This window comes from Pteropus medius, unplaced genomic scaffold, assembly GCF_902729225.1.
Source record: "Pteropus medius unplaced genomic scaffold, Ma_sr-lr_union100, whole genome shotgun sequence".
NCBI classification, from domain to species: domain Eukaryota; kingdom Metazoa; phylum Chordata; class Mammalia; order Chiroptera; family Pteropodidae; genus Pteropus; species Pteropus medius.
The window spans coordinates 1-21,470 of record NW_024349802.1 but is presented as its reverse complement, the minus strand read 5'-3'; the positions used below and the strand labels follow the sequence as shown (position 1 = coordinate 21,470).

General features: G+C 48.3%; 5 non-coding genes and 2 pseudogenes across 5 annotated transcripts; all 7 read left to right on the top strand.

Annotated features, from left to right (window-relative positions):
- The first annotated feature begins 8,034 nt into the window (after positions 1 to 8,034).
- LOC120581760 (uncharacterized) lies at positions 8,035 to 8,152 on the top strand (annotated as a pseudogene).
- A 7,877-nt stretch (positions 8,153 to 16,029) lies between these two features.
- LOC120581904 (5S ribosomal RNA) lies at positions 16,030 to 16,148 on the top strand. The gene has a single exon (XR_005647405.1). It is a non-coding gene; the product is annotated as a 5S ribosomal RNA (ribosomal RNA).
- Positions 16,149 to 16,862: 714 nt separating this feature from the next.
- Positions 16,863 to 16,981, top strand: LOC120581789 (5S ribosomal RNA). Its single transcript, XR_005647380.1, has one exon. It is a non-coding gene; the product is annotated as a 5S ribosomal RNA (ribosomal RNA).
- A 1,546-nt stretch (positions 16,982 to 18,527) lies between these two features.
- Positions 18,528 to 18,646, top strand: LOC120581770 (5S ribosomal RNA). The gene has a single exon (XR_005647377.1). It is a non-coding gene; the product is annotated as a 5S ribosomal RNA (ribosomal RNA).
- A 711-nt stretch (positions 18,647 to 19,357) lies between these two features.
- On the top strand, positions 19,358 to 19,476 carry LOC120581670 (5S ribosomal RNA). The gene has a single exon (XR_005647368.1). It is a non-coding gene; the product is annotated as a 5S ribosomal RNA (ribosomal RNA).
- A 690-nt stretch (positions 19,477 to 20,166) lies between these two features.
- LOC120581866 (5S ribosomal RNA) lies at positions 20,167 to 20,285 on the top strand. Its single transcript, XR_005647391.1, has one exon. It is a non-coding gene; the product is annotated as a 5S ribosomal RNA (ribosomal RNA).
- A 1,091-nt stretch (positions 20,286 to 21,376) lies between these two features.
- LOC120581812 (uncharacterized) lies at positions 21,377 to 21,470 on the top strand (annotated as a pseudogene).

The window sequence follows — 21,470 nt, the reverse complement described above, 5'->3', positions numbered from 1 at the left end:
CAGTGTTAGGATTAAGGGTCAAGGTAAGGGTCTGAGTTGGGACCAGGGCCATATTGGGAGTCCCCTTTCATTGTTAGGATCACAGGATCAAGGATTAGTGGCTTTATTTCACCATCTTGAGGCCATGACCACTCAATGTAACACTTAGTGGCGCAAGCCAGGGTCTACCAACCAAACTATAGCAGAGTGGACAATCTTCTCTTCTGTGTTAGGGCAGCTTCTTCCAGGAATGAACAGACCTAAGCATGAAATAAGTAGACCAAATGTTCAAACAACCCTTAAAACCAGCACCGGTTCTGTTCTACAGACTGCCTGGTGTTAAAGAGTTAATAGTAGGGTTGGGGATTACGGTTGGTGGGTAAGGATTATGGTTAGTGTGAAAGTGAGAGTGAGGGGTCAGTGTCAGTGCTAGGATCAGGGTTAGGATTTAGAGTTTAGGGTCAGTGTGGAGGGTTCAGGGCCCAAGGTTAGAGTTGTTTGCATTTGTGGTGTTAGGTTAGAGGTTGTGTGTCTAGGGTAAAGGTTAGGGTTAAGTTTAGGTCTCACTGGCCCACTTCCCCACTTTCATCTCTCTGAGGTTTACAGGATGAGCAGAACTCACCCAGGGTCACACATGAGGCAGGGGTTGAGCTGGGCTATTGCTTGTCTGCCGCCCCGTCATGGACTCTGATAGTAGAAGAATGAAACATTTGCTCTGGTCACTGTTTCAAGTCCCACTTGTCCTCAGGCTAGGGTTGTGGAGGGCCTCAGAGGTCAGCAGGGTTTCCTCCTGCCCTCCTACCCGAGAAGGGGCTGCTGGCCCCACTGTGCCTGAGCAGTGTCAGTTTCTAGCACAGCCCTAGAAACTGATGCCTGATGGTACCCAGCAGACATGTGTGGATTTATACAGGACTGGGTGCAATGACTTGTCAGCCGCCAGGAGCAGCCTTCCTGAGGGCTGGTGGGGCCCTCCTGGGACTGGCTGGATCCTTTGTCCCATTCACATGAGCAGCAATGGACAGTCAGGTCTCAGACAGGACAGCCTTAGGCCTCTGACCATGCAGGTAGGCATATGCGGTCCTCCAGCTCAGGCCAGTTTGGGCCCTATCAAGCTCCACTGGCCAATCACAGAACTGACCCTGCTGTGGGCATTTGAACAGCCACCTGGGCAGCCCAGATAACCCCTTGGGATGTTTCAATTCCTGACATCCATATGGGTGAGACAAGCACCTCCTCCCTCACAGCCTCGGCCTCCGAGGGAGGTAAGAACCCTGTGGACACTGTAGTCCTGGCCACAGCTGCCGTCCTCGGCCTTCTGCCCTCGGCCTTCCGGTTGTAACAAACCTCAGGCGTTCATACTCGTTAGAATCAAAGATGGGGGCGACAGCCTCTCCCCTCAGGAGGTTTCACACAAAGGCTGCACAGACTCCGAGAGCACCACGCATCTGTGGTGCAGTCCCTGCGGCCTCCGGACAGCTGCCAGCTGTGGATTCTGTGGGGTGGAACATCCCCGGCCCTCCCGCTGCTTCACTGTACGAGAAGATCCCCACCGCCCGGCTGTGTCTGCTCCCTGTGAGGGAGAAGAGACTGAACATGATCCCCTTTGCTCCTCGGGGACGGCTGATTACGTAGCCAGGGGCAGGCATGACTCCTGGGCTGCCACTTCCCAGGGACTCGGATGAGAAGGTATTGTCCATGGCCATTTTGAGTGCATCTTGGGATATACAGAGGAGTGCACATCATGAAAAATTATTCTCTGCTGTCATCTCCTGGGCATTTTGATAGTAACACACAAGTCTATGTCAATATAATAATTTTTCAGCTGCCATCTGGTGGGCATTTTAGGAGTAACACCGAAGTGTAGGTGGCCATGACTTCATTCACTGCTACCATCTGGTGGGCATTTTGGGCATAACACCAGAGTGAAAGTAATACAAAGTTATTCTCTGCTGCAACATTGGATACATTACGCGAAGAACAACAGTATAAGTAATCAAAAGTTATTTTCTGTTGCCATCTGGTGGGCATTTAAGGAATAAACTCCACAGTGTTGATCATCATGAATATTCATTCTTTCCTGCCATCCAGTGGCTATTTTGGGAATAACACTGCATTGCATATCATGAAACATTTCTGCCGCTATCTCTTGTGCATTTAAAAGTAACACCCAAGGGCATGTCATCATCAAATTTTTCTCTGCTACCATTTCATGTAAATTTTGGGTAAAACACAGCACTGTAAGTCATAAAAATTGTTCTCTGCGGCCATCTCGTGGGTATATTGAAAATTACACCGGGCATATGTCATCAGAAATTTGTTTTATATTGGCATCTGATTGGCATTTTGGGAATAAAACCTTACTGTAGGTCATCACTCAAGAGCATTTTCTTATAAATAGTTTAGTCTGCTGATATTTTATGCACATCTTAGGAAAGCAAAGAAGTACATGTTATGAAAAGTTATTCTCTGCTCCTGTATCATGGGCATTTTGAAAATTACTTCCAGGTGTATATCACCAACAAATATTTTCTGTTGCAATCTGGTGGGCATTTTGGGAATAAAACCTATTGTAGGTCATCATGAAAATTCATTTTCTGCCCCAATCTCGTGTGCTTCTGGAAATTACACGAGTATCTGTAAAAAAATAAGTATTCTCTGCTACCATGTGGTGAGCATTTTGGGGATAACATCACAGTGCATGTCTAGAAGTTATTGTTGCTATCTTGTGTGTATTTAAAAAATAACACCCCAGTATATGTCATTATAAATTTTTCTCTGCTGCCATCTCTGTCAATCTGTGTATAAAACGGGAGTACAAGTCATAAAAAGTTGATCTCTGCTGCCTTCTCGTGGACATTTTGAAATTAACACCCAGGTCTATGTCATCACAAAAATCTTTCCTGCTGCCATCTTGTGCGCATTTTGAGAATTACACCGGAATGTAGGTCATAATGAATATTCATCACTGCTGCCATCTTGTGGGGATTTGAGGAATAACACAACATTGCATGTAATAAACAGTTATTTGTGCTGCTATCTTGTGCAGGTAGAAAACAACACATAGAGGCATGTCATTGAGCAAAGCTTTTATCAGCGGCCATTTCGTGTGCATCTTAAAATAAACAGGAGTGTATGTCATGGAAATGATTCTGTATTGCCATCTCACGTCAGGAGCATGTCAGAAATTTCTAAATCACTGCTTCGCTCTGGAGGATATTTTAGACATAATACCTGAATGTAGGTCATTATGTAAATTCGTTTTCTGCCCCCATCATTGTACATCTCCGGAATAAAACTCCAAAGTGTAAGTAATAAAGAGTTAGTCTCTGCTGCCATCTGGTGTATATTTTAGTAGTAACACTTGAGTGTGTGTCATCATGAATATTCATTCTCTGCTGCTATCTGCTAGACAATTTGGAAAATAACCCAAGTGTAGGTTCATGACTATTCATTCTCCTATAATCTAATGGGTATTTTTGGAAGAAGAGCACAGCATATGTCTCAAAGAATTATTTCAGCTGCTATATCATGTGCATTTTGAAAATAATACCTAAGCATTTGTTGTTAAGAAAAGTTGTTCACGGCCATTTCGTATGCATTTTTAGAAAAATACAGGAGTGCATGTAATGACAAATTATTCTCTTCTGCCATCTTGTGGGCATTTTGAAAACAAGTGTAAGTCATAAAATGTATTCTCTACTGCCATCCTGTGGGCGTTTTGGGAATAACACCCGAGCGTATGCCACCATGAAAATATATTTTCTGTTCTCAGCTACTGTGCATGTTGGAATTACACCAAAGTGTAATTAATTAAATGTTATTATCTGCTGCCATCTGGGTGGCATTTTAAGAATAACACCGAGTGTTTGACATCATGAATAGTCATTGTCTGCTACCATCCGGTGGGCGTTTTGTGTATGACAGAAGAATGTTGTTGGGCATGATGTTATGAAATTGTTATTTCTGCTGACATTTCATGTTAATCTTGAGATGAACATTGGAGTGCTTGTCATGAAAAATTGTTCTGTCATCTCATGGGTGATATGAAAATAACGCCCATGTTATGGCATCATAAAAATTTATTTTATACTCTGATATAATGTGCATTTTGCAAATAAAACAGTGTAGGTAATAGAAGGTTATTCTCTGCTGCTATCTGGTGGGCATTTTAGCATTAACACCCAGGTGTTTCTCATCATAAATATTCATTCTCTGCTGCCATCTGGTGGGAATTTGGAGTAACACCACAGTCCATATCATACACAGTTATTTCTGCTGCTATGTATTGCTGTTGGAAAATAAGGCCATGTTGCTGACCAAACTTTTGGCTCATGACCATTTTGTGTGCATCTAAGAAATAACACAGGAGTGCATTTATGAAAAATTATTTTCTGTTCCATCTCATGGGCATTTAGATAATAACATGCAAGTGTATGTCCATATAATAATTTTTTCATCTGATGGACATTTTAGGAATGACACCCGAGTGTAGGTCATCATGAAAATTCATTTTCTGCCCCTATTGTTGTTCTCTTTAGAATAGCACCAGAGTGTAAGTAATAAAGAGTTATTTTCTGCTGCTATTTGGTGTATATTTTAATAAAACACCTAGTGATTGTCATCATGAATATTCATTCTCTTTTGCCATCTGGTGGGTATTTTGAGAAGACCACAGCACATGTCACAAAGAATTATTTCAGTTGGTATCCTGTGCTCATTTTGAAAATAATTCCTAAGGATGTCATTATGAAAGTTGTTTTCTGCTGCCATTTTCGTGTGCATTTGTGGAAAATCGCAGAAGTTCATTTTAAAAAATTATTCTCCGATGCCATCTTGTGACCTTTTTTAAAATAATAAGCTAGTGTGTATCATCATAAATATTTATTTTACACCCTGATATAGGGAATAACAATGTAACTAATAAAAAGTTATTCTCTGCTGCTATCTGGTACGAATTTTGGGAGTAACACCACAGCACATATCATAAAAAGATATTTCAGCTGCTATCCTGTGTTCATTTTATAAATAAAACCCAAGGGTACGTAGTCCGAGAATGTTTTTGTCTGCTGCCATCTCGTGGGCTATTTGAAATTAACACGCAAGTTTTGGTTCACCATGACTATTCATTCTCCGCTGCCATTTAGTGGGTATTCTGGGAATAAAACCACAGCGCATGTCATAAAATGTTATTTCAGTCACTAACTCAGATACATTCTGAAAATAAACACAAGGAAATGTCGTTATGATCAGTTTTTGTCTACTGCCTTTTTTGTTTTCTTCTGTTAAAGACACAGAGGTACATGTCATGATGTGATTATCTGCTGCCATTTCGTGGGCATTTTGAAAATGACATCCAGTTGTTTGTCAGCGTAAATTATTTTCTGCTCCATCTGTTGGGCATTAGGGAAAACACAGTAAATGTCATTAATAAACTTTTCATCTGTTGCTATGTCATTTGCATTAAAAAGAAAAGCTATTCAGGGTATGTTGTTATACATTTTTTCTCCGTTGCCGTTTTGTGTAAATCTTGGGAATAACACAGGACTACCTGTCATGAAAAATGGGTCTACCCTGCCATCTCGTGGACATTTGAAAATAACACTCAGGTGTATGTCTCTATAAAAATTTATTTTCTACTGCCATCTAGTGGGCATTTTGGAAATAACACCACAGTGTGTGACATGAAAAGTTACTTCTATTGCAATCGTATGCATTTAAAAAAATAACACCGCAGGGTGTGTCTCTATAAAGTTTTTTTCCTCTACCTTTTGTGTGAGTCTTAGGAATAACACCGGTGTGTATGTCTTAAAAAATTGTTCTCTGCTGTCATTTAGAGGGCATTTAAAAAATTACTCCTGAGTGTTATGAATATCTATCTGCCCCCATGTAGTGGGAATTTAGGAAATAAATCAGTGTATATCATACAATGTTATTTTGTCACTATTTCACATGCATTATGAAAATGAACTCAACGGAATGTCATTATGAATTGTTTTCTGCTGCCATTTTGTGTGCATCTTGTGAAAAACACAGGAGTGCATGTCATGAAGTGCTTCTCTGCTATGGTCCTGTGGGCATTTTGAAAACACACTAGTGTAGGTCATCTTGAATACTCATTCCGTGCTACCATCTGTTTGTCATTTTGGGAATAACACCTCAGCCTATATCTTAAACAGTTATTTCTTCTGCTATCACGTGCAGTTAGAAAATGACACCTAAGGACATTTGTTTAAACAAAGTTTTTGTCTGTGGACATTTCGTGTGTATCTTTGTACAAACACAGGAGTGTGTGTCATGAAAAATTATTCTCTGCTGCCATCTGGTGGACATTTTGAAAATAACACGCAGGAGCATGTCATAAAAATTTATTTTTCTGCTGCCATCTGGTGGGAATTTTGGGAATAACACCCTAGTATATGCCATCACGAAAATATATTTTCCTCTGTCATCTACTGTGCATTTTGGAATAAGACCAGAGTGTAAGTTATTAAATGTTTTTCTCTGCTACCATCTGGTGGGCATTTTGTGTATGACAGAAGCGTGCCTGTTGGTAATGATATGAAATTTTTATTTCTGCTGCCTTTTAGTGTTAATCTTAGGATGAACACAGGTGTTCCTGTCATAAAAAATTATACTGTTGCCATCTCGTGGGGATTTTTAAAACAACGCCCACAAGTATGTCATCAAAAAGTATTATTTTCCACCCTGATATAGTGTGCATCCTGGGAATAACATAGAATGTAAGTAATAAAGTTATTCTCTACTGCATCTGGTGAGCATTTTAAGGTTAACACCCAGATATTCTCATCATGAATATTTATTCTCTGCTGCCATATGTCAGGTATTTTGGAAATAATACCACAGTGCATGTCATGAAAAGTTATTTCTGCTGCAATATCGTGTGCATTTTACGAATAACACCCAAGGGTATCTCATCATGAAATATTTTGTCTGCTGCCATTTAGTATGCATCTTGGGAAAAACACAGGAGTGCATGTTATGAAGTTATTCTCTGCTGCCATCTAGTGGCCATTTTGAAATTAACAACCAGGTGTATGTTATCTTAAAAATTCATTATCTGCTGTCATCCGATGGGCATTTTGGGAATAAAACACACGTATATGTCATCGTGAATATTCATTTTCTGCTCCCATCCTGAGTGCATCTTGGGAATTACACCAGAATGTAATTACGAAAGTTACTCTGCTGCTATCTGGTCGTCATTTTTGGAAAACATCCGAGGGTTTGTTATCATGAACTACCCTTCTCAGTTACTACTGGTGGGCACTTTGGGAATAGCACCACAGAGCATGTCATGAAATGTTATTTCTGCTGCTAACTCATATGCATTTTGAAAATAAACCCAAGGGCATATCATTATGAAAAGTTTCTGTCTACTGCCATTTCATGTGCATCCTGGAGCAAACACAATAGTATATTTCATGAAGTGATTCTCTGCTGCATCTTATGTCATTTTGAAAATAACACCCAAGTTTTTGTCAGCATAAAAAATTATTTCCTGCTACCATCTGGTGCACATTTTGGGAATAATACAACAGTGTGTGTTGTGAAAAGTTATTTCTGCTACTATCTTGTGTTTATTTAAAAAATAACACCCCAAGAAATGTTATAAATTTTTTCTCTGCTGCCATTTCGTGCGAATCTTGGGAATAACTCAAGAATTCCAGCTTTGAAAATTGTTGTCTGCAGCCATCTCGTGGGCATTTTGAAAATTACTTCCAGATGTATATTATCAACAAATATTTTCCGTTAGCATCTGGTGGAAAATATTGGGAATAAAACTTTACAATAGGTCGTGATGAAAATTCATTCTCTGCCCTAATATTGTGTGCATCTTGGAGATTATACAAGAGCGGAAGTAAAAAAGATTCTCTGTGGCCATCTGGTGTGTATTTTAGGATAACAGCCAAGTACTGTCATCATGAAAAATCATTCTACGCTGCCATGTGGTGGGCATTTTTGGAATAACACTATAGTGCCTATCAAGAAAAGTTTTTGCCTCTATGTCATGTGTATTGAAAAAATAACACTCGAGTCTATGGCCATACCACCCTGAATGCGCCCCATCTCGTCTGACCTCAGAAGCTAAGCAGGGTCAGGTCTGGTTAGTACTTGGTGGGAGGCCACCTGGGAATACCGGGTGTTGTAGGCTTTTGCCGCCCCCTCCTTTTGCCGCCCTCCAGCCAGGGTTCCCCTGGACGCCCCCCGGGCCCTGCTCGCTCGCTCTCTTGCTGGCTCACTGTCTCGTGGGTCCCGGGCAGCTGCCTCAGCCCAAGGGCTGCACTCACGGCCCAGCGCCCCTCGCCACCGCCCGCCTCCACCTGCTCTCCTGCAGCCAGTCCTGGGCTGTGTTCTCTCTCCGCTCCGTGCCCTTCCCTTCCTGGGCTCCGTGGGGCCGAGCCCCAAGGGCCGAGGGCTCTGGGTGAAGGGCGAGGTCGCGGGCTGAACCGTTGCCTCGTGGTGTCGCCGGTGTCTCGCGTGGTTTTGTGCAGGTCGGGCTTGGCCATGGCTGGGAGCGCAGGGGAGGGGTGGGTCTGAGTTAGACTCAGCTAGGACATGCCTAGGCCGCACCTGCCTAGGTGCCCAAGTGGCCGAGAAGATGGCAGGCCACGCCCGGGCCATGGTCCTGCGGAGCGGCCAAGACTGGTGAGGCTAGCGGTCCGGGGGCTGGGTAGTTCCGGGATGTGAGAGCGCCGACCCACAGGCCAAGGCCCGGGATGAAGGGGTGAGGCAGGCGCACGCTCCCCTGGCCCCCTGAAGCCCTGCGCGCAAGGCTGGAAGGCTCAGAGCGCAGGTAGCCTCTGACCGGCTAGGAGTCTGCACCACATTACCTCTGGGGCCGCTCTCCAGCCAGCGCGGCGGCATGGTGGGGGCGACGCCGCCCGAGCGGGGCGCTGGTCGCAGAGGCGTGCGCTCGTCGCAGAGGCGTGCGCTCGTCCACGGCGGCAGCGGCCATGGCTGCCGCTCCTGTCCCCGCTGCGGCTCTGGCAGGTCTAGTGGAGGACGGGTGCCAGTCAAGGCAGGGCGGGGACAGGGGAGGGGACAGGGTCAGGGCAGGGAGGGCCAGGGGAGGGGCCAAGGGGTGTGGCCCGTGGTGAGACGAAATATGTAAAGGACAGGAGTTATCTCAAAGTGAGCTAAGTACCAAGGGTCTGGACTCTTTTTTAATGGTGGGCAGAGCCTTTTAGGCAGGGAAACGCTCTTCTCTGCTGCCATCTCGTGTGCATTTTGGGAATAGCACCAGAGTTTAGGTCATGAAATGTGATTCGTTATTCTCTGCTGCTATCTCGTGTGCATTTTGGGAATAACACCTGAATATATGTCATAAGTGTAGGTCATTATGAATATTCATTCTCTGCTGCCGTCTCGCGAGCAATTTGGTAATGACATGACAGTGCTGCTCATAAAGATATATCTGTTGCTTTTTCATGTTCATTTTTAAAATAACATCCTGGGCATGTCGTTATGAAGAATTTTTCTCTGCTGCCATCTCGTGGGTATTTTGAAAATAACGCCCAAGTGTATGTCATCATTAAAATTTATTTCCTGCTGTCATCTGGTGGGTATTTTGGGAATAACACCAGAGTGTATGAAATAAAAAAAGACATTCTTCGCTGCCATCTGGTGGATATTTCGGGAATAAAACCTGGTGTAGGTCACCGTAAATATTCATTATCTGCCTTCGTCCATTGTGCATCTTGAGAATAACACGAGTGTAATAAAATTTATTCTTGCTGCCATCTGGTGGGCATTTGGGGAATAACACCACAGTGTACATCATGAAAACCTGTTTCTGCTGCTATATTTAGTATATATTAAATAAAAAACACCCCAGAGTATGTCGTTATGAAATATTTCTCTGCTGCTATTTGATGTGAATCTTGGAAATAACACAGAAGTGCATGTCATGAAAATTATACTCTGCTGCCATCTCGTGGACATTTTGAAAATAACACCCCACCGCCAGTCATCCTCAAAATTTATTTTCCGGTGGGTGTTTAGAATAACCCCTCACTTTATTTCTGGTGCTATCTGGTGTGCATTTTGAAAATAACAGTCAAGGATCTGTTCTTATGAAAAATTTTTCACTGTCTCTATTTCATGTGTGTCTTTGGGTAAAACACAGGAGCGCATGTCACGAAAGTTATTCTCTGCTGTCATCTCTTGGGCATTTTGAAAATAACACCCAAGTATATGTCATTATAAAAATTTCTATTCTGCTGCCATCTGGTGGGCATTTTGGGAATAACACCACAGTGCATGTCATAAAATGTTATTTCTGCAACTACCTCACGTGCATTTTGAAAATAACACCCTAGGGAATGTTATGAAAACTTTTGCCTGCTGCTATTTCATGTGCATCTTGGGAAACACAAGAAAGCTAGTCATGAAAAGTATTCTCTGCTGCCATCTCATGGGTATTTTGAAAATAACACATAAGTACATATCATAAAATTTATTTAATGCTGCCATCTGGCGGGCTTTTTGAAAATAACACCCAAGTGTATCTCATCATAAAAATTTATTTTCTGCTGCCATTTTGTGTGCCTCTTGGGAATAACAAGAGTGTACGTCATAAAATTTTATACTCTGCTATCATCTGTTGGGCATTTTAGAAATAACACCTGATTGTCATCCTGAAAATTTATTCTCTGCTGCCATCTCGTGGGTATCTCTTGAATAACACCCCAGTTATGTCATCATGAAATGTCATTCTTTGCTGGTATCTTGTATGCAGCTAAAAAATAACATCCGAAAAAAAAACAAACATCCAAGTGTATGTCATAAAAAGTTATTCGCTAGTATCATTGTGTTGGTTTCTGCTGAATAACACTTGAGTTTATTCTCTGCTGTCATCTCATGTGCATCTTAAGAGTAAAAATGCATGTATGTCATGAAAAGTTATTCTCTGCTGCAATCTTATTGGGATTTCGGGGATAACACCAGAGTGTATGTCAGAAAAAGTTATTCTCTGCTTCTGTCTTGTGTGCATTTTGGGAAGATACCTGTGTGTACATCACCAGGAATAGTTATTCTCTGCTGCCATCTCGTGTAAATTTTGGGTGTAACATCAAAGTGTAGGTCATCATAGAAAGTTATTCTATGTCGTTATCTTGTGTGCATCTCAGGCATAACAATTGAGTGTATGTCATAAAAGTTATTTCCTGTCTCCATCTTGCGTGACACCAGAGTGTATGTCATTATGAAAAATATTCTCTGCTGCCATCTCCTGTGCATCTTTGGAATAACACCTTTATATATGTCATTAAAAGTTATTCTTTGTTGTCAGTTCTGGGCACTTTAAAAATGACACAAGAGTGCATGTCATGAAAAGTTATAATCTGCTGTCATCTTGTAGGCATTTTGAAAATAACACCCAAGTGTATGTCATCATAAAAATTTATTTTCTGCTGCCATCTGGTCGGCATTTTTGGGAATAACACCTGAGTGTAGGTCATTATGAAAAATTAATTTCTGTGCCCATCTCGTGTGCATCTTAGAAAAATACCAGAGCGTATGTAATAAAAAGCTTTTTTCCTCTGCTGCCATCTGGTGGGTATTTTAAGGATAACACCTGAATGTTTGTCATCATGAGTATTCCTTCACTGCTGTCATTTGTTGGGCATTTTTGTAATAATACCATTTCGGAATAACACCAACTGCATGTCACGAAAAGTTATTTCTGCTGCTATCTCCTGAGCAGTTATTTCTGCTATCTCATGAGCATGAAAATAAACCAAAGGGCCTGCTGTTATTAAGTTTTTCTCTGCCATCATTTTGTGTGTATCTTGGGAAAATCACAGGAGTGCATGTCATAAAGTTATTCTCTGCTATCATCTCGTGGGCATTTTGAAACTAACGCCCAGGTGTATGTTATCATAAAAAGTTACTTTCTTCTGCCACCTGTTGAGCATTTTTAGAATAACACCCAAGAGTTAAGTCATCTTGAATATTCATTCTCTGCTGCCATCTGGTGGGCATTTTGGGAAAAACACCATAGTGCATGTCATTAAAAGTTATTTCTACTGCTATCGCGTGTGCATTTTTAAAAAATCATCCAAGAGCATGTTGTTGTGAAAAATTTTTGTCTGCTGCCATTTTGTGTGCATCTTGTGAAGAACACATGAGTGCATGTCATGAAAAGCTGTACTCTGCTATCATCTTGTGGGTATTTTGAAAATAACATGCAAATATGTCATCATAAAAAGTTATTTTCTGATACCTTATATTGGTATTTTGAGAATAAAATCCAAGTGTAGCTCACCATGAAAATGTATTGTCTGCCTTCATCTCGTGTGCTTTGGTATAACACCAGAGTGCATGTAATAAAAAGTTGTTCTCTGCTGCCTACTGGTGGATATTTTGGGACTAAGACTACAGTGCAGGTCATGAAAACATTTCTGCTGATATCTTTTGTGAATTTTGAAAATAGGACCTGAGGGCCTGTCGTTATAAAAAGTTTTCTCTGCTGCCATTACGTGTGAATCTTGGGAAAAATGCAGGAGTGCATGCCATGAAATTATTCTGTTGTCATCTTGTGGGCATTTTGAAAACAACACGCAAGTGTATATCATCATAAAAAATTATTTTTGTCTGCTGTCTGGTGGGCATTTGGGGAATACACACTAGTGTATGCCATCATGAAAATTTATTTCTGCCCTCATCTAGTGTGCATCTTGCGAATAACACCAGAGTGTAAGAATTAAAATTTATTCTATGCTGTCATCTGGTGAGTATTTGGGGAATAACACCACAGCGCAGGTCGTGAAAAGTTATTTCTGCTGCATTATCGTAGGTATTCGAAAATAAAATACAAGGTCAGGTCCTTAAGAAGTTTTTGTCTGCTGCCATTTTCATGTGCATCTTGGGGAAAACATAGGAATGCATGTCACAAAAAGTAATTATCTGTGGCCATACTGTGGCATTTGAGGAATAACAGCAGAGCATATGTGATACAAAGTTATTCTCTGCTGCTATCTGGTGGGCATTTTAGGAATAATACCCGAGTGATTCTCATTATGAAAATCCATTAACTGCTGCCATCAATTGTGTATTTTGTGAATAACACCGTCTGCACATCATCAAATGTCATTTCTTCTGCTATGTAATGTGAATTTTGAAATAACATCCAAGGGTTTGTCGCTATGAGATGATTTTCTCTGCCACCATTTCGTTTGCATCTTGGAAAAAACACAGGAGTGCATTTTATGAAAAATCGTTCAATGCTGTCATTTCGTGGGCATTTCCAAAATAACAAGCAAGTTTGTATTACAAAATTGTTGTGCTCCCATCTGGCGGGAATTACACCCAAGTGTATGCCATCATGAATATAGATTTTCCGCTCCTATCTACTGTGCATTTTGGGATTATACCAGAGCGTAAGTAATTAAATGTTGTTCTCTGCTGCCATCTGGTGGACATTTGTGGAATAACACCAAGTGCTTGACTTCATGAATATTTGTTCTCTGCTACAAAATGGTGGACATTTTGTGTATAATGGAAAAATGTTTGTTGGGCACGACCTTATAAAATTTTTATTTCTGCTGCCATTTCGTGTTAATCTTGGTATGAACAGAGGAGTACTTGTCATAAACAATTTGTCTCTGCTGCCATTAGTGGGCATTTTGAAAATAACACCATAGCCCATACCATAAACAGTTAACTCTGCCGCTATTTCGTGCAGTTAGACAATAAGGGCATGTCGCTAAGCAAAGCTTTGGTGCGTGGCTATTTCGTGTTTATCTTGAAAATAACACAGGAGTGCATGTTATGAGAAATCATTTTTTGATTCCATCTCGAGTATTTAGATAATAATACACCAATGTATGTCTATGTAATAATTTTTTCTGCTGCCATCGGATGGGCATTTTAGGAGTGACACTCGAGTGTAGGTCCTCATGAAAATTCGTTTTCTTGCTCTCAACTTTGTGCATCTTGAGAATTACACCAGTGTAAATAATAGTTATTCTATGCTGCCATCTAATGTATATATTAGTAATAACACCTGAGTGCTTGATATCATAAATATTCATTTTCTGCTGCTGTGAGCATTTCGAGAATAACACCCAGGTCTGTGTCATCATAAAAATAAATTCTCTGTTGCCATCTCCTGGGCATTTTGGGAATAACACTCAAGCGTAGGTTATCACGAATATTCATTCCTAGCTGCCATCTGGTGGGCATTCTGGGAATAACAACACAGCGCAGATCATAAAATGTTATTTCAGCCTCTGTGTTAGGTGTATTCTGAAAATAAATCCAAAGGAATGTCATTATAATCGCTTTTTGTCTACTGCCATTTCATTTGATTCTGTGTAAAGACATAGGAGTGCATATCATGAAGTTATTTTCTGCTTCCATTTCATGGGCTTTTTGAAAATAATATCCAGGTGTACGTCAGCAGAAAATTATTTTCTGATGCCATCTGGTGGTTATTTGGGAATAACATCACAGTGAATGTCATGCTGCTATCTCGTGTGTATTTAAAAAATAACACCCCAGAGTATGTCGTTATAATTTTTTTCTCTGATGCCTTTTCAAGATAAACTTGAGAACAACACAGGACTGCATGTAATGAAAAACTATTCTCTGTTGCCATCTCGTGGAAATTTTTAAATAACACCCAGGTGTATGTGAGCGTAAAAATTTATTTTCTGCTGCCATTTGTTGAGCATTTTGGGAATAACGCCACAGTGTGTCTCATGCAAAGTTATTGCGGCTGCTGTCGTGTGCCTTTAAAAAATACCACTCTAACACATGTCTCTATAAATTTTTTCTCTGTTGCCATTTTGTGTGAATCTTGGGAAAAACAAAAGTGCGCACGTCATGAAATTTGTTCGTTGCTGCCATATGGAGGGCATTTTAGAAATAATACCTGAATGTTTGTTACAAATACTCATCTGCCGCTACATGGTGAGCATTTTCAGAATAAATCACAGTGCATATCAGAAAATGTAATTTTGTTGCTATCTCATGTGCATTCTGAAAATAAATTCTGTGGAATGTCATTGTGAAAAGTTTTCTGATGCCATTTCGTGTGCATCTTGTGAAAAACACAGGAATGCTTGTCATGAAGTAATTCTCTTCTGTAGTCTCGTGGGCAATTTGGAAATAATATCCTGCTGTAGATCATCTTGAATATTCGTTCCATGCTGCCATCTAGTTGCCATATTGAGAATAACACCATAGCACATATCATAAACAGTTATTTCTTTCGTTATCTCATACAGTTAGAAAATGACACCTAAGGACAATCGGTTAAACAAAGTTCTTGTACATGGACATCTCGTGTGTGTCTTGGGATAAACAAAAAAGTACATGCCATGAGAAATTATCCTCTGCTGCCATCTGGTGGGCATTCAAAAATAACAGGCAAGCGTATGTTAAAATAAAAAGGTATGTGCTGCTGCTATCTGCTCAGCATTTTGGGAATAACACAGGAGTGCACGTCTTGAAAAGTTATTTCTGCTACTATCTTATGTGCATTTAAAAAATGACTCCCCAGGGTATGTTGCTATAATGTTTTTTTCTGCTGCCATTTTGTGTGAATCTTGGGAATAACACAGCAGTGCATGTGTCGAAAAATTGTACTCTGCTGCCATCTCGTAGACATTGTGAAAATACCAGTGTATCCATAAATTTTTTTTCTGCTGCAATCCTGTGGGCATTTTGAGAATAACAGAGTGTAGATCATCATAAAAATTATTTTTCTGATGCCATCAAGTGTATACTTTATTAACAACACCTGAGTGATCATAAACATTCATTCCCTACTGCCATACGGTGGCCTTTAGGATCTATGCCATCATAAAACTTTACACTCTACTGCCATGTGGAGAGCTTTTTGGGAATAACACAGCGGTGTTTCTCATGAACAGTTATTTCTGCTGCTATCATATGCATTTCAAATTAGCACCCATGTGTATGTCATCGTAAAAATTTATTTTCTGCTGCGATGCAGGCGCGGACGTGTCCGGCGCCCAGGAGGCCAGGCTCGGGGTCTTGGGGTGGCAGGCGACAGCCTCTCTGGTCTACGGTCATACCACCCTGAACACGCCCGATCTCCTCTGATCTCGGAAGCTAAGCAGGATCGGGCCTGGTTAGTACTTGGATGGGAGACCGCCTGGGAATACCGGGTGCTGTAGGCTTTTGCCGCTCTCCAGCCAGGGTGCACCCAGACGCCCCCCGGCCCTGCTTGCTCGCTTCCTCGCTGTCTCGGGTGTTCTGGGCAGGCGCCCGAGCCCAAGGGCGTCTCCAACGGCCGCGCGCTCCGTGTCCTCGCCTGCCCTCACCTGCTCTCCTGCAGCCAGCCCTGGACTGTTTCCTCTCTCCGTTCCGAGCCCTTCTCTTCCTGGACTCCGCGGGGCCGAGCTCGAAGGACCGCGGTCACTGACCCACGCAGGGAGTGCGCTCGCATTCCCGGGACGCGGAACCGGCCACCCCCACCTGTCCTGCCGCGCTCCGCGCAGCCCCGCACAGCCAGAGGCCTCAAGTGTCGGCCGGCTACTTCTCCCCGCCCTTCTCACCCGGCAGCCAGGTGCCCTCGGACCAGGCGCAAGGCCGCCCCGCACAGCCGGTACAGGAAGCGGGACCGACCAGCCGCGTCAGAGCGGCCAAGACTGGGGAGAAGGGCTGCCCGGGGCCTGGGCAATCGCAGGATGCGAGAGCGCCCACCCAGACCTCGGCACTGCCGCGAACCGGCCAAGGCCCGCGGTGCCTTAGCGCGGCTGACACTTGCTCGCCTCCGCCTCGCCGGCGGAACCCCCCAACTCCTCTCCAGTAGGTGCGCTGCAGGCGCGGGCGTCTCCGGCGCCCTGGAGGCCTGGCTCGACCTCTTGGGGCGGCAGGCGACATCCTTTCTCGTCTACGGCCACACCACCCTGAAAGCGCCCGATCTCGTCTGATCTCGGGAGCTAAGCAGGGTCGGGCCTGGTCAGTACTTGGATGGGAGACCGCCTGGGAATACCGGGTGCTGTAGACTTTTGCCGCCCCCTCCTTTTGCCGCCCTCCAGCCAGGGTGCCCCTGGACGCCCCCGGGCCCTGCTCGGTCGCTCAGTCTCGGGGGTCCCGGGCAGCCGCGCGAGCCCAAGCGCTCCTGCAGCCAGCCGTGGGCTGTTTTCGCTCTCCGCTCCGAGCCCTTCCCTTTCTGGGCTCCGCAAGGTCGAGCCCCTAGGACCGCCGTCTCTGACACACGCTAGGAGTTCGCTCGCACCGCCGGGAGGCCGGACGGCCAGCACCACTCGCCCGTCGGCGCCTCGCCCAGCCCCGCTCCGCCCGAGGCCTCAAGTCTCGGCCGGCACGCTTCTCCCCGCCCTTCTCATCTGACAGCCAGGTGCCCTCGGACCTGGCGCCAGGCCGTCCCGCAGAGAGGCTGAGACATACGAGAGCGCGCGCGCGTGCGCGGCGAGTGCCCTCTCGCTCGCGACAGGCCGCAGCGAACGGCCACATACGCACACACACGCACGCACACACACACACTCTCCAGGGAACCCGCCCGAACGTCTTTCCTTTCTGCGGCGCGACCCCCGGCAGGACTCTGAGCACAACGAGCCTCCCTGAGCCCCCGGCCTGTCCCGGGGCACGGAGCACCCGGCACTGAGCACGGAGCACAAAACGCCTCCCCTGACCGAGCCCAGCCCCGGCACGACCACCCTCTGCTGCGGAAGCGGCCTCTTCAGGGCGGCCGCAGGCTCTCGGGGTCACAGTCGGGGTCCGGCTCTGTGCGTCGGTGCGCTCGTCTGCGTGTCCCGTCCCGCTCTCTGTGGGCCGGCACGGCCTCTCCTCTCTCGTCTCTCTCTCCGTCTCTGTCCCTATCCTCCTCACTGTCTCTCTGTGTCTGACCGCAGCCAGCTCCCGCGGCCCTCCCCTTCCCCGGCGACCCCGTCTCGGTCCCCTCCTTCGTGGCTCTCATTGGGACTCCTGCCCTGGGAACCTGTGTCCTCCTTTCTCCTTCCCTCCCTGTCACTCGCTCTGTCTCTGGTTTCTTTGTCCCTCTGTCTCTCTTGATGGAGAGAGTCGATGTGAAGGCGAGGGGGCAGCGGACTGGGCGGGTCCCTGGTCCCGGTGCAGGGCGAGGGCTGCGTCCGTCCGAAGCGATGTCTCGGGGTGTTGCCGGGGGCTCTGTGTGCGTTTGGGCAGGTCGGGCACGGCTGGGGGGCGGGAGCGCAGGTGAAGAGTGCGTCTGGGTCAGCGCCGGAGCCCAGACTTAGCCGGCCGCAGGTGCCTAGGAGCGCAGGTGGCCGAGAGGATGGCGGGCCACGCCCGGGCCTGCGTCCTGCCAAACGGCCAAGACTGGGGAGAAGGGCTGCCTGGGGCCTGGGCAGTCGCAGGATGCGAGAGCGCCCACCCAGACCTCTGCAAGGCTGGGAACCGGCCAAGGCCCGCGGTGTCTTAGCGAGGCTGGCGCTCGCTCTCCGCCGCCTCGCTGGAGGAACCCCCGCAAATCCCCGAGGAGGTGCGGTGCAGGCGTCTCTGGCAACCGGGAGGCGAGGCTCGAGCTTTTGGGGCGGCAGGCGACATCATCTCGCGTCTGTGGCCATACTACCCTGAATGCGCCCGATCTCGTCTGATCTCGGAAGCTAAGCAGGGCCGGGCCTGGTTAGTACTTGGATGGGAGACCGCCTGGGAATACCGGCTGCTGTAGGCTTTTGCCGCCGCCGCCTCCTTTTGCCGCCCTCCAGCCAGGGTGCCCCTGGACGCTCGCGGGCCCTGCTCGCTGGCTCTCACGCTGTCTCGGGGGTCCTGGGCAAACGTCCGAGCCCAGGGCTGCCCGCATAGCCGCGCGCCCCACGCCCTTGACCGCCCTCACCTGCTCTCATGCGGAGAGCTGTGGGCTGTTTCCTCTGAATGTTCTGAGCTCTGCCTTCCTGGGAACCGCGTGGCCGAGCCCCAAGGTCACAGGGCGGAGGGCGAGGTCTCGGGCCGAAGCGTTGCCTGGTGGTGTCGCCGGTGGCTCCCGTCGGGCTCGGCCACGGCGGGAAGCGCAGGGGAAGGGTGGGTCAGGGTCAGGGCTGGGCCGGCACTGGGCAAGGCCCCACCTGCCTAGGTGCCCAGTTGGCCGAGAGGATGGCGGGTCACGCCCGGGTCGGGGTCCTGCCCAGTGGCCAAGACTGGGGAGGCAAGCGGCCAGGGGCCTGGGCAGTCCCAGGATGCGAGAGCGCCCACCCAGACCTCTGCACGGCCGGGAATCGGCCAAGGCGCGCAGTGCCTTAGCTCGGCTGGCGCTCGCTCGCCGCCGCCCTGCCGGCGAACCCTGGCAACCTCCTCCCCCCAGCAGGAGTTGCGCTGCAGGCGCCGGCGTCTCAGGCACCCCGGAGGCGGGCTCGAGCTCTTGGGGCGGCAGGCGACATCATCTCGCGCCTACGGCCATACCACCCTGAACACGCCCGATCTCGTCTGATCTCGGAAGCTAAGCAGGGTCGGGCCTGGTTAGTACTTGGATGGGAGACCGCCTGGGAATACCGGGTGCTGTAGGCATTTGCCGCCTCCTCTTTTTGCCGCTCTCCAGCTAGGGTTCCCCTGGATGCCCCCGGGCCCTGCTCGCTCGCTGTCTCGGGAGTCCTGGGCAAACGCCCGAGCCCAGGGCGAGCTGCACGGCCGCGGGCCCCGCGCCCTCGCCCGCCCTCACCTGCGCTCCTGCAGCCACCTATAGGCTGTTTCCTCTGAATGCCCGGGCCCTGCCTTCCTGGGCTCCGCGGGGCCGAGCCCCAAGGGCGGAGGACGAGGTCTCGGGCCAAAGCTTCGTCTAGTGGAGTCGCCGGTGGCTCCGTGTAGTTTTGGGCATGTCGGGCTCTGCCACGGCGGGGAGGGGTGGGTCTGGGTCAGAGCCCCGCCGGGCTTGGCAGGGCCGCACCTGCTTAGGTGCTCAGGTGGCCGAGAGGATGGCAGGGCATGCCCGGGCCGCGGTCATGCCGAGAGGCCAAGACTGGGGAGGCGAGCGGCCCAGGGCCTGGGCAGTCCCGGGATGCAGGAGCGCCCACCCAGACCTACAGCACTGCCGCGAACCGGCCAAGGCTCGCGGTGGTTTAGCGCGGCTGGCGCTGGCTGGCCGCCTTTAGTCGGCGGAACCCTCGCAAACTCCCCAGGAGGTGCGCAGCAGGCACGGGAGTCTCCGGCGCCAGGGAGGCCAGCCTCGAGCTCTTGAGGCGGCAGGCGACATCTTCTCCCGTCTACGGCCATACCACCCTGAACGCGCCCGATCTCGTCTGATCTCGGAAGCTAAGCAGGGTCGGGCCTGGTCAGTACTTGGATGGGAGACCGCCTGGGAATACCGAGTGCTGTAGGCTTTTGCCGCCCCCTCCTTTTGCCGCCCTCCAGCCAGGGTGCCCCTAGACACCCCCGGGCCCTGCCCACTCGCTCGATGTCTCGGCGGTCCGTGATAGCCGCCCAAGCCCAAGCGCTGCCCGCGCCGCCCCGCGCCGTTGCCGGCCTCGTCTGCTCCCGTACAGCCAGCCCTGGGCTGTTTTCGCTCTCCGCTCCGGGCCCTTCCCGTCCTGGGCTCCGCGAGGCCGAGCCCCTAGACACACGCCGGCAGTGCGCTGGCATCCCCGGGATGCGGGAACGGAAACCCCCACGCGCCCCGCCGCGGGCCGCTCCGCTCCGCGCGAGGCCTCAAGTCTCGGCCCGCAGGCTTCTCCCCGCCCTTCTCACGGGACAGCCAGGTGCCCTCAGACCAGGTGCGAGGCCTCCCCGCACAGCCGAGACTGGAAGCGCGACCGACCAGCCGCGTCAGAGAGGCTGAGACGCACGAGAGCGCGCGTGCGCGCGACTGCACGGCGAGAGCCCCTCTCGCTCGCGACAGGCCGCAGCGAAGGACCTCACACACGCACACACACGCACACACTCCAGTGAGCCCGTGCGTCTCTCCTTTCTGCGGCGGGACCCCCCGCAGGACTATGAGCACAATGAACCTCCTTGAGCCCCAGGCCTGTCCTGGGGTACGGGGCACGAACCGCCTCCCTGCCCGAGCCCAGCCCCGGCACGACCGTCCTCTGCCGTGGAAGTGGCCTCTTCAGGGCGGCCGCAGGGTCTCGGGATCACAGTCGGGGAGGGCAGAGGAGGAGTGCGTCTGGGTCACGGCCGGAGCCCGGATGTATCGGGGCCGCAGTGCATGGCGGGCCACGCCCGGGCCGGGCCAGGGTCCGGCCGAGGGTCCAAGACTGGGCGGGCGGGCGGCCCGGGTCCTGGGCAGTGCCGGGACGCGAGAGCGCCCACCCAGACCTCCCGCACTGCCGCGAACCGGCCAAGGCCCGCAGTGTCCTAGCGCGGCGGGCCGAATACCCCAGACTACCCAAGGAGGTGCGCTGCAGGCGCGGGCGTCTCCGGCTCCCGGGAGGCCAGGCTCGAGCTCTTGGGGCGGCAGGCGACAACCTCTCCCGTCTACGGCCATACCACCCTGAACGCGCCCGATCTCGTCTGATCTCGGAAGCTAAGCAGGGTCGGGCCTGGTCAGTACTTGGATGGGAGACCGC